The 9261-nt window shown below is 36.3% G+C and overlaps 1 long non-coding RNA gene across 1 annotated transcript in view; it reads right to left on the bottom strand.

The window, feature by feature from the left end:
* LOC134298077 (uncharacterized) overlaps nt 1-3649 on the bottom strand; it is a 4097-nt gene extending 448 nt beyond the window's left edge. The window contains exons 1-2 of the long non-coding RNA XR_010005051.1: nt 3451-3649; nt 1-450 (exon numbers count right to left, since the gene is read on the bottom strand). The exon at nt 1-450 is cut by the window's left edge and continues 448 nt beyond it. This is a non-coding gene — a long non-coding RNA (uncharacterized LOC134298077). The remainder of the gene's footprint in view (nt 451-3450) is intronic.
* Nucleotides 3650-9261: the final 5612 nt, after the last annotated feature.

Below are 9261 nucleotides of genomic sequence, written 5' to 3'. Positions count from 1 at the left end.
TAATCTCCAAGGTGGTTCATAGAGCGGGATAAGTTTGGATAGGTAAGCTGGGCTAGAACTGTTTAGGGCTTTATAGGCTAAAGCCAGCACTTTGAATCGTAGTCGGTAGCAGACTGACAGCCAGTGGAGCCAACATAGCGGGGGAGGGGGGTTGTTTGATCCCTGTACGCTGCCCCAGTGAGGAATCTGGCTGCTGCCTATTGGGTCACTTGAAGCTTCCATACAGTCTTCAAATGCAACCCCACTTAGAGTGGATTGCAGTAGTCTATTCAAGATGTAACAAGAGCTATAGGCATGACTCACCTCCCACACCCCCACCCCATCCCAAATCTGGACACAACAACAGCAGCAGCAGCAGCAGCAACAACAACAACAACCATAAGGGCCAAAAGTCTCAAGCTGTTGGCATAAGTACACAGATAGGATGTATGGCATGGAGGAAGACTGGAGCTGCAGGGAGAGGTGGGTAATAAATTCATGATGATGATGATGATGATGATGATGATGATGATCACGATGATGTTAGTTTGTGTACCATTTCCAGAAGCATGAAAAAGTGGGGACAGAAAACAAACAAAATTTGTCAGTGTTGGGAGCCTATCACACACACACACACACAATCTTAATTGTTTGCTGACTGCAGTACCAATCATTTTATCATGTATATTAAGGTGGTTATTTATGCTTAATGCACCAATGATGTAATTTTCCCCATTATTCACTCTGTAGATCAATTAAAGGGTGAGCCAGAGCTAAACTGCTCACAGAATGAAAAATACATGTTAGCTGCTGATTAACTCATGGACAATTGTTATGGAAAAAAAAGAAATAAAAATCTAGTTGGTCATCCATCCATTTATTCATTTACTTATGATATTAATATATTTCATCTCCACCCATCAGGACCCTATGATGATTCAGAACACATAAAAACATTTAAAGTAATATACAGATACAAATATTTCAAAACAAAACAAATATATTTCTTAGAAATAATTTAAAACCAGTTAAAGCATCTAGTTTGTAGATCAAAGGCTATGCTGAAAACAACATTTAGTTGCTCATCGGATTGAGGCAGGGTGCATAGGGATAATATTTTGCTAATTTCATATGTGAAAGAAGCAATGACTAATTACAGACCCCCCCCCCTTCCCAGCTGAAAAAGGGTATTTGGAAGATACCCCGGATTTATTATGTACAACAGTTACTATTTTTTGTACAGAAAACATAATTTTCAGTGTAGAAACAACATTTTCCATATAGAAATTTACATTATTTTGTGTGCAGAAAATTATGTTTCCTGCAAAAAAATTGGTAAGGTTTGGGACTTATTATGTATAAAATTAGCACATGGGAAGGGTTTTCCTTTGCTATTTTATGAGCCAAAAAGTAAATTTATTTTTATAAATATATTCTGAATAGTGAAGATTCTGGTCACTAGAGGATTCTTCTCATAAGAAATTTCCGATACTTGAGAAACTCATTTTAAGGCCACAAACATTTTAATAATCTTTCTAGTTGTATTTTTCCTAACAGAGAAAGCTTCATCACATATATACAAAATCTAGCCTAAGGCAGTGTGGGGTTTCTATTAAAGGGGTCAAATATTAGGCAGGCTGATGTGGGAAGCCCAAGCTATTTAGAATACTGTGAATTAAAACTAGCAACCAATATGGCTAATGATCAATGCTTTCTATGGTCCTGAAATGAATGGCTTGTTTTCCTGGGCTGTGATCCTGTATTGGAGCATGGGACATAATATCCACAAGATATAATTCCATGCTGCTCCCACTCCCTGAAGGAAGCTTTTAAGTCCCAGTGGAGTCACCATTGTCATTTACTAGCAGGGAGAGGGAGAAAGGAAGTGTATGGGCAAAATCCAGCAGCAGTTCTGCAGCTTGGGGAATAAAATAAAACTGAGGATGTCATTCTGTATCTGCATCCATTTGGAGAAATGCTTTCAAGACAGATGTTATCTGATCACTTCTCTGCACACTCACCAGCCTGTGAATGGTCATAGCAGAACCGTCCAGGTTGGAAAATAGGTGGTGCTTTGATGTTGCATGGTAGTACATATAACTTTGTGCACCATCTCCCCATGAAGAAGCTTGTACGTCATAACCTCCAAGTTATTTATGTGCATTTTAGCAGCATGATTTCAGGTATAGCCTTCAGTTATGTGGGTTTGCTGAAGCATGACATCTAACTTTGCTGCTCTTACAGTTGTGGTAATCTTACTGTCTCATTTTGAGAGTTTTTCTTTCTTTCTCAGAATCCCAATGGCATTCTCGTCTCATCTCATTTCTATATTGGGAGACGAGATTCCCTCCTCCCTTTGCTTTTATGCATTATGAAAACCTACACTTTTCCAACTGTCAACTGCATCAATTCAGTGGGTAAAATGAGATTTTGAAATTACAGTTAAACAGATTGAGAATCCACAGGCAATCTAGAAATGTAAAGAAGTGCATAGCAGAATTGAAACAAAAGTGGTTACAAATGATTTCACAGACAAACCAAACAAGCCCTTTGTTGTTTAGTGTTACTGAACTTTGCCAACTGAATTCCAATGAGAATGGACATAAGCCTTTTCTGCCAACTGTAAGTCAGTTACTGTGGGAGCAATGCACTAGGTTTTGTTTCATGTCAGGAGTGACTTGAGAAACTGCAAGCCACTTATGGTGTGAAAGAATTGACCATCTGCAAGGATGTTGCCCAGGGAATGCCCAGATAGTTTTATATTTTACCATCTTTGTAGGAGGTTTCTCTCATGTCCCCGCATGGGGAACTGCAGCTGACAGAGGGAGCTCATCTGTTCTCTCCTCAGATTCGAACTGACAACCTTCAGGTCAGCAACCCAACCTTCAGGGTTTAACCCATTGCACCACTGGGGGCTCCTAGGAGGATGCACTAGTGTAAAGGTGGTTACCCTAGAATCTTGAGTTTTAAGTTATCCATTTATGAAAACAGGTCTTCTGATTTTCAGAATGCTGTTGATCCAGTATTGGATCCTACATTTCTCTTTTTCTGAAGCCACAAGAATATTATAAAAGTTATTTTATTTCTCCAGGACTGATTTTTGGAGGACGAAACAGGATTCAGCAGAAGAAAACCTTGGTAAAGTTACAAGTTTCCAGCTAATGAAAATGTGTCATGAGTGAATATGTTCTCACTGAAGGTTTCAATCCAAGGCTATTCCTATTGTTTACTTTCAAGACATCCCATAGAAAAACACTCTAGGCACAGTTTTTGGAGTATTCCTCTCAATATTACTGAAGCAATAACAATGTCATCACCATGAAGAAGAGGAAACCTGGAATCCTGTTTGGGAACTTGAACAGTGTAACTTTTGGTGTGTTACCATCTTGCTGGGAGGCTTCTCTCATGTCCCCGCATGGAAAGCTAGGGCTGACAGGAGCTCACTCTATCTCGTGGATTCAAACCACTAACCTTCAGGTCAGCAATCCAACATTCAGGTCACCAGTTCAGCCAGCACAAGGGTTTTAACCAATGCACCACCACGGTTCCTTCTAGGCCATGATAATTTCAGGGCAGAGTTGCATATTTTTTTTAAAGCTGAAAATAGAAATCACCTTCTTTTTTTAATGACAAACACAAATTGAAGTTATTAGTTTTTATTCAGCCTAAGCCCTATATTCTGTAAAATTGTAGAGAGCAGTGATGGAAAATCAACAATTGTGAGATTTTATTGGAAAGTATTTTGAACTTGCTTAGTACAACAGTTTTGGTGCTATAGGTTTTTTCTAGATGATAAAGCTTAAAATTGCACATTAAAATTTAAAATGTAATAAGATGTAATGATGTTAGTTATTAATTTACACCAAATGATTAAGCATAATATTTAAAGAAATTTCTGTTCATGAAATTGAATGTACAATGAGTTTATATTTTCTAAAAGAATGAAAGAGCCAGAGGATATTATTCCAAATGAGAAGATGATAGGAAATATCCCAAAGTTCTTATCAATGATAAAAAAAACAAATTAAATGTTAGAAGCAGAAGAAAAATGGTAACCATAAACATAAATTTAGAGTTGTCAATCCTGATCATCTTATTTTGAAAATTCTGTTTTTGTTTTACTTTATTTATTTTTTCACATTATCTGTCCTTCTTTTTGCACTGCCACTGAAAAAGGCATGGTTCCTTAGTCCTATGTCTTTAGACTGATGGATTGTGAGAATGTTGCCATTTATCAGCTAATTTGGATATTTATATGGAAAATGAGCAGGTTCTTTGGTGATCTTTTAGGTTATTTATCATATGTAATTAATTACAGATATAGAAATATGTCTATTCTCTTTAGGAAGAAACATAGACATGTAAATATCTGAACCACATTACATTACACTTCACCACATTACATTACACTTCATTGCATGTAAGGCATCATGTATTTATTTCATTACAAGATATGAATGGGACGATATTACACCTTTGAATTTTTAACAGCCTTTTCTATAATGATCACATTAAAATGTTATCATCTGAAACTTCTGTTGAGAAATTCTACATCTCAAAACAGACATCTGTGAACATACAGGAATCAAAGGTTATTCCCCTTGGGCATTGTTAAATCAAACAACATCTGTTACATATCCATAACCATTTCAACAGTCATCCATTACAGCAATAATGGGATATAAGTCTATTTTAGCATAGCCTAGATGAGAATAAAGATTTTCTCTCTTAAAAGAATATCTTATTTTTACCATCAAATCTGGGCAATATATCAATTACAGGCAGTCCCCAAGTTAAATATCCAACCTACAATTGACTCATAGTTACAAATGGGGGTGAGACAACAGGATGTGAGAGGAATCTATCCCACAGAAGGGAAAGTCACTCCTGAAAGAGTTATCATAGGGAAAAGAATCCCCACTGAAGCTTTATCACCAATCTTTGTTTCCACAATATGCCAAATTTTTCAAAACCCAATTATCACAGGGACTGAAAGTTAGTTAAACTGAGATGAAATCTTCTGAACAGGGACACAGTCTGAAAAACAAACACCACAAGGATGTTAACCTTTTCCTATTCTATCCAAAGCTCGAATAACTTCAAAGCTTGGAGTTAAACTTTTTAAAAGTCTGTATTCTGACTTACACATTCAACTTAAGAACAAATCTACAAAACCCTTCTTATTCATAACTTAGGGACTGCTTGCATTAGGAAAATCATCTCAGAAGATTTAGTCCTCTTTTCACCCAAGCAATCATCTTGGCTTCTTATATTCTCTTCCTATCCCCCATTCAATTATCAGTGGTCCATTCAAAACAAAAGCACTGATGCTGTTTCATATATGCTATTCAATAAAAACATCAATCTTAGATATGATATCACTGTGGACCTTATTTACCATAATATAAATAAACTGTGTAAAGTTGAATCTTCACTTGATTTCTTTCCACCAGATTGCACCAGTCATTATACGGCTAGGGATTTATTATCAGTCAGTGTTAATAACTGGTGGAGTTACAGGCCAGGGAAATCATTTCTAAGACATGTGCCATGGATTACTGAGGGGTTAAAAATTAAAAATTACTCAGAGCATGGAGAGGCTGGATCCAGAACAATATATCCGGTGAAAATAAGCAAGGAGGGGGTGATGATTTATAAAGCCGGAACATGTGCTTGATCTCTGTCTTCCATTGTAATGGCCTCTCTATAGATAACTGTAAATAGGTAAGTTTGCAACAAGAATAAAAAATTTGCCACTGAGGGCAGAAAAAAGGAGTTCCAGAGTGTTTTTGATTAACTGAAGCACAGAGGCAGGAAGAGCAGATAAACACAGTAGTCTTTTTAAAAGCGCATGCCTCAGATCAAAGTTCACAATCTGGAGGCTGCAGAATCCAGGAGTTGGCATAAACCCAAATACATTGTTGTGGAACCCCTAATAATAAGATCTTCTCATATCTCAATGTTGATAAAAATGCAGGTATTCTGTCTTTGTTCACTTTTGAACACTTTTGTTCAATCAGTCTGGCATTGCCCTACTTCTTTGCCCCCAGTCACTTTCACTCACTCACTCTAATACACAGAGTTCCTTGCATTGTATCTTATACTCTATATCTTGTGATCTATAAGTTATATTCTGTACTCCACAAGTATATTTCCAGACCTAAAGTTGGAAGCCAAAATAACCTTGGCCTATCTCACTACATTATCTTTTGTACACCTGAATTGGTTCACTGACATGCTGTTGCTGACAGAAATACATTAAAAACGCACACAATGCTACATATACACATCTCTTGCCTAGAAAAAAGTCTGAAAGGCACAAATACAGTATTGTATGAACTTTTGTAGTCCCAGTCTTTGCACGTTGACAGACATTGTGACATAGACAGATATAGTAGGGATGTGCAAAATTCCATTGATCTATTGGAATTTTGGATAATTTTGGTGATTTGGCTGTTGAACTGCTGAATACGAACCAGGAAGGATCAACTTTGAAGCCTTACTGGAACAAAGCATGAGCCACCAAATCTTTTGACTAAATTTGGGAAAGATTTGTTAATTCTGACTTATTTTTCACATTAGTATTCTGATCATTCATTTGTTTTGGAAGCATAAGAAGCAATCTCTCCATGGTGGGGGTGATGGGGTTAAGCGGCTAGCGCAGCCACACATGCTGCATCATGTTTCTCAGCTAATCACAAGTCTGGTTCTGTTCATTCTCCTCCCCACTTATGATATGCACTGGCTTGGACTTCAAATCCAAGAAATCACTCTTGTGTTTTTTTAAAAAAAAATATTGATAAAAACTTTTTAAAACTCCCAAAAATTAGTGGATTAGTGAACTTGGAAGGCTTGCAGTCATAAATGTGTCCTATAACTGTAATAATGGACTGAATCTTCCCGTAATGAAACAGATCTCTATATTTTGAATTATGGATCAACCCCCCCCCCCCCAACACGCCACATCTTCCAAACTTCCCCAAAAAATAGAACTGGGGAAGGAGGAGTCTGAAAATGGAACTGTAAACAGAATGGAGCCACATGAGGAGGAAGAGGGAGAGAAGGGAGAGGGAGAGAAAGAGAGGGAGAGAGAATATTACTGAGATAACTATGTTCAGAATCCTGTTGACATCTTGCATATGCCTATATTTCCCTATTTTGTCCATAGTGGAATGACTGCATTTGTATGCATGCATGTTTGCTTCTGCTTTCAGTGCCACATTTGGTGTCTTAATTCAACACTGCAATTCAACAGCTTAGTTGCATACCAGAATTAATGTACAACTCAGTATGATGAAATTGATTCTACACAATTCTGGTATAGCATCTTAGTGATATGTCTTGGTGGAGATCAAGGATGGTTGAATATTGTTCTGTTGTACATTTCCTTGTATTATTCAATCATAAGTCTTTTCTTCTCACTCTATGTATCAATTTGTAATTTTTAAAGATTTATTTGCATTTAAGACTTTATCAAGCATTTCCTAACATGCCCATTTTGTACATACCTTTTGAACAGAGATGCTCAGAGAAATACCCAATTGAAATATTTAGTTTACATCTCAATCTGTAATGTTTTTTTAAAAAATGTATTAATTAGGTAGATCTGTCAAGTTCATTTCTGAAACCTTCATCCTTTTTCTATCTCCAAGCCCATTCTATATAATGGCTGGAACTGTACAGATTTTCAGTGACAAATTGTTATGGTTGTGGGACTTGAATAAAATTGCCAAAACAAATTTCACAGAACACATCCCTAATTAGATTGGTTACGTATGGACAAAAGTATAATTTTCCCAATCCTGGTGAAGACAGCCCTTTTTGCCTTATAATAAAAATGAAGCTTGGCAATTATTTCATAATGGAACGTCTCCCTGAAAAGTTCATAACCTGGATCTACAGTTGTCATTGTGGTGATGGAAGCATCTAAGTGTGTAATTTAAATTGAACATCAGAAAGGGGGATCAATCTTTTCACTCCCCCCTCTCTGATATGTTTAATAGTTTAATGCTTTACAAGAAAGAAAAGTCTATTGACCTAGAAAAAGCACTTTCTTTATAGAGCATCCTTGAGAGTTAAGTAAAATACTATTAATAGGATTAATGAGTTCTCACTCAGACACTCCTCCCTCCCTCTTCCTATGCAGCTACAGTTTGCAGCCAAAATATCACAATTTAAATGCATATAAGCATTTGGTAAAGGAGAGAGAGGTATTCCATAATGCCACTAATGGTAGCTAGTTAATGGAGAGCAGTGGAGTGGAAAATACGTTCATTATTGAAAAGGTTGTCTTTGTTCTTCAAAATCTCAAACAGAGTTACTGAAAGTGGTTGTTTGCCATGCGGGGAATAAGAGTGTGGAAGTATTTATCATGACACATGTCCTTCCTTTTAGCATTTGATTGCATAATAACTTTAGAGATATTTGCACTCTTTTATGAAGATTCTTAATTATTTCTCCAAAGTGGCAGAATGCAAACTTTATACAATTTTCTACAGAATGTTTATTTATCATTAACTACCAATTTATAGTGGATTATTTTTGACTTTTTAAAACAAAGTAATTTGCATAGCATTATTGGATTAAATTATGCTCTGTAAACTAAAAAAATGAAAAGAACAAAATTATATTGCATATTGTATAATATTATAATGCATAAAATGGATTATCTTAGGGAAGTGAAAAAATATTTGAAAATGTTCTTGTCTTCAACAGACAGGACAGCTCAAGAAAATATCAGCCTTCATGTATTTCCATGAGAGTGCTCCATGAGAGCAAAGATAAGCACTTTATCATTTGCAGATACATGTATATCCCACATAAAGCATTATACATTTTGTATGCACTGCAGAAAAGGGTTGTGAATTTCTCTGCTAGTACATACACAGAGAGAAGAAATAATGTGAAAAGAATATGATATTTCTATGGAGGGACAATTGTTTCAAACATTTCAATCTCACATTTGAGAATAAAATAAGCAAAGATCAATGACAAGAGCCGTATTTTCCCTTAAGAACCAATCCATGCCTTGTAATCTATTTGGGAAGTCCTTTTCTCTATCCCACCACCTTCAAAGATATGTCTGATGGGAACAGAGGATATGACTTTTTATGAAGCTGCCCCTGGGCTCTGGAACTCCTTTTCTCAGACAAGTAAAGACTTTTCTGTTCCAACAGGGATCTGATGAATAACTATACAAGATTCAATTCACAGAAACAATGTGCTAGATCCTGCAAATTATAGGGCTGTTGTTTGTATGTATGTATGTGTAATGATATAAAT

Source organism: Anolis carolinensis, chromosome 3, assembly GCF_035594765.1.
Source record: "Anolis carolinensis isolate JA03-04 chromosome 3, rAnoCar3.1.pri, whole genome shotgun sequence".
Lineage (NCBI taxonomy): Eukaryota > Metazoa > Chordata > Lepidosauria > Squamata > Dactyloidae > Anolis > Anolis carolinensis.
This window is presented reverse-complemented; position numbering and strand designations above follow the sequence as displayed.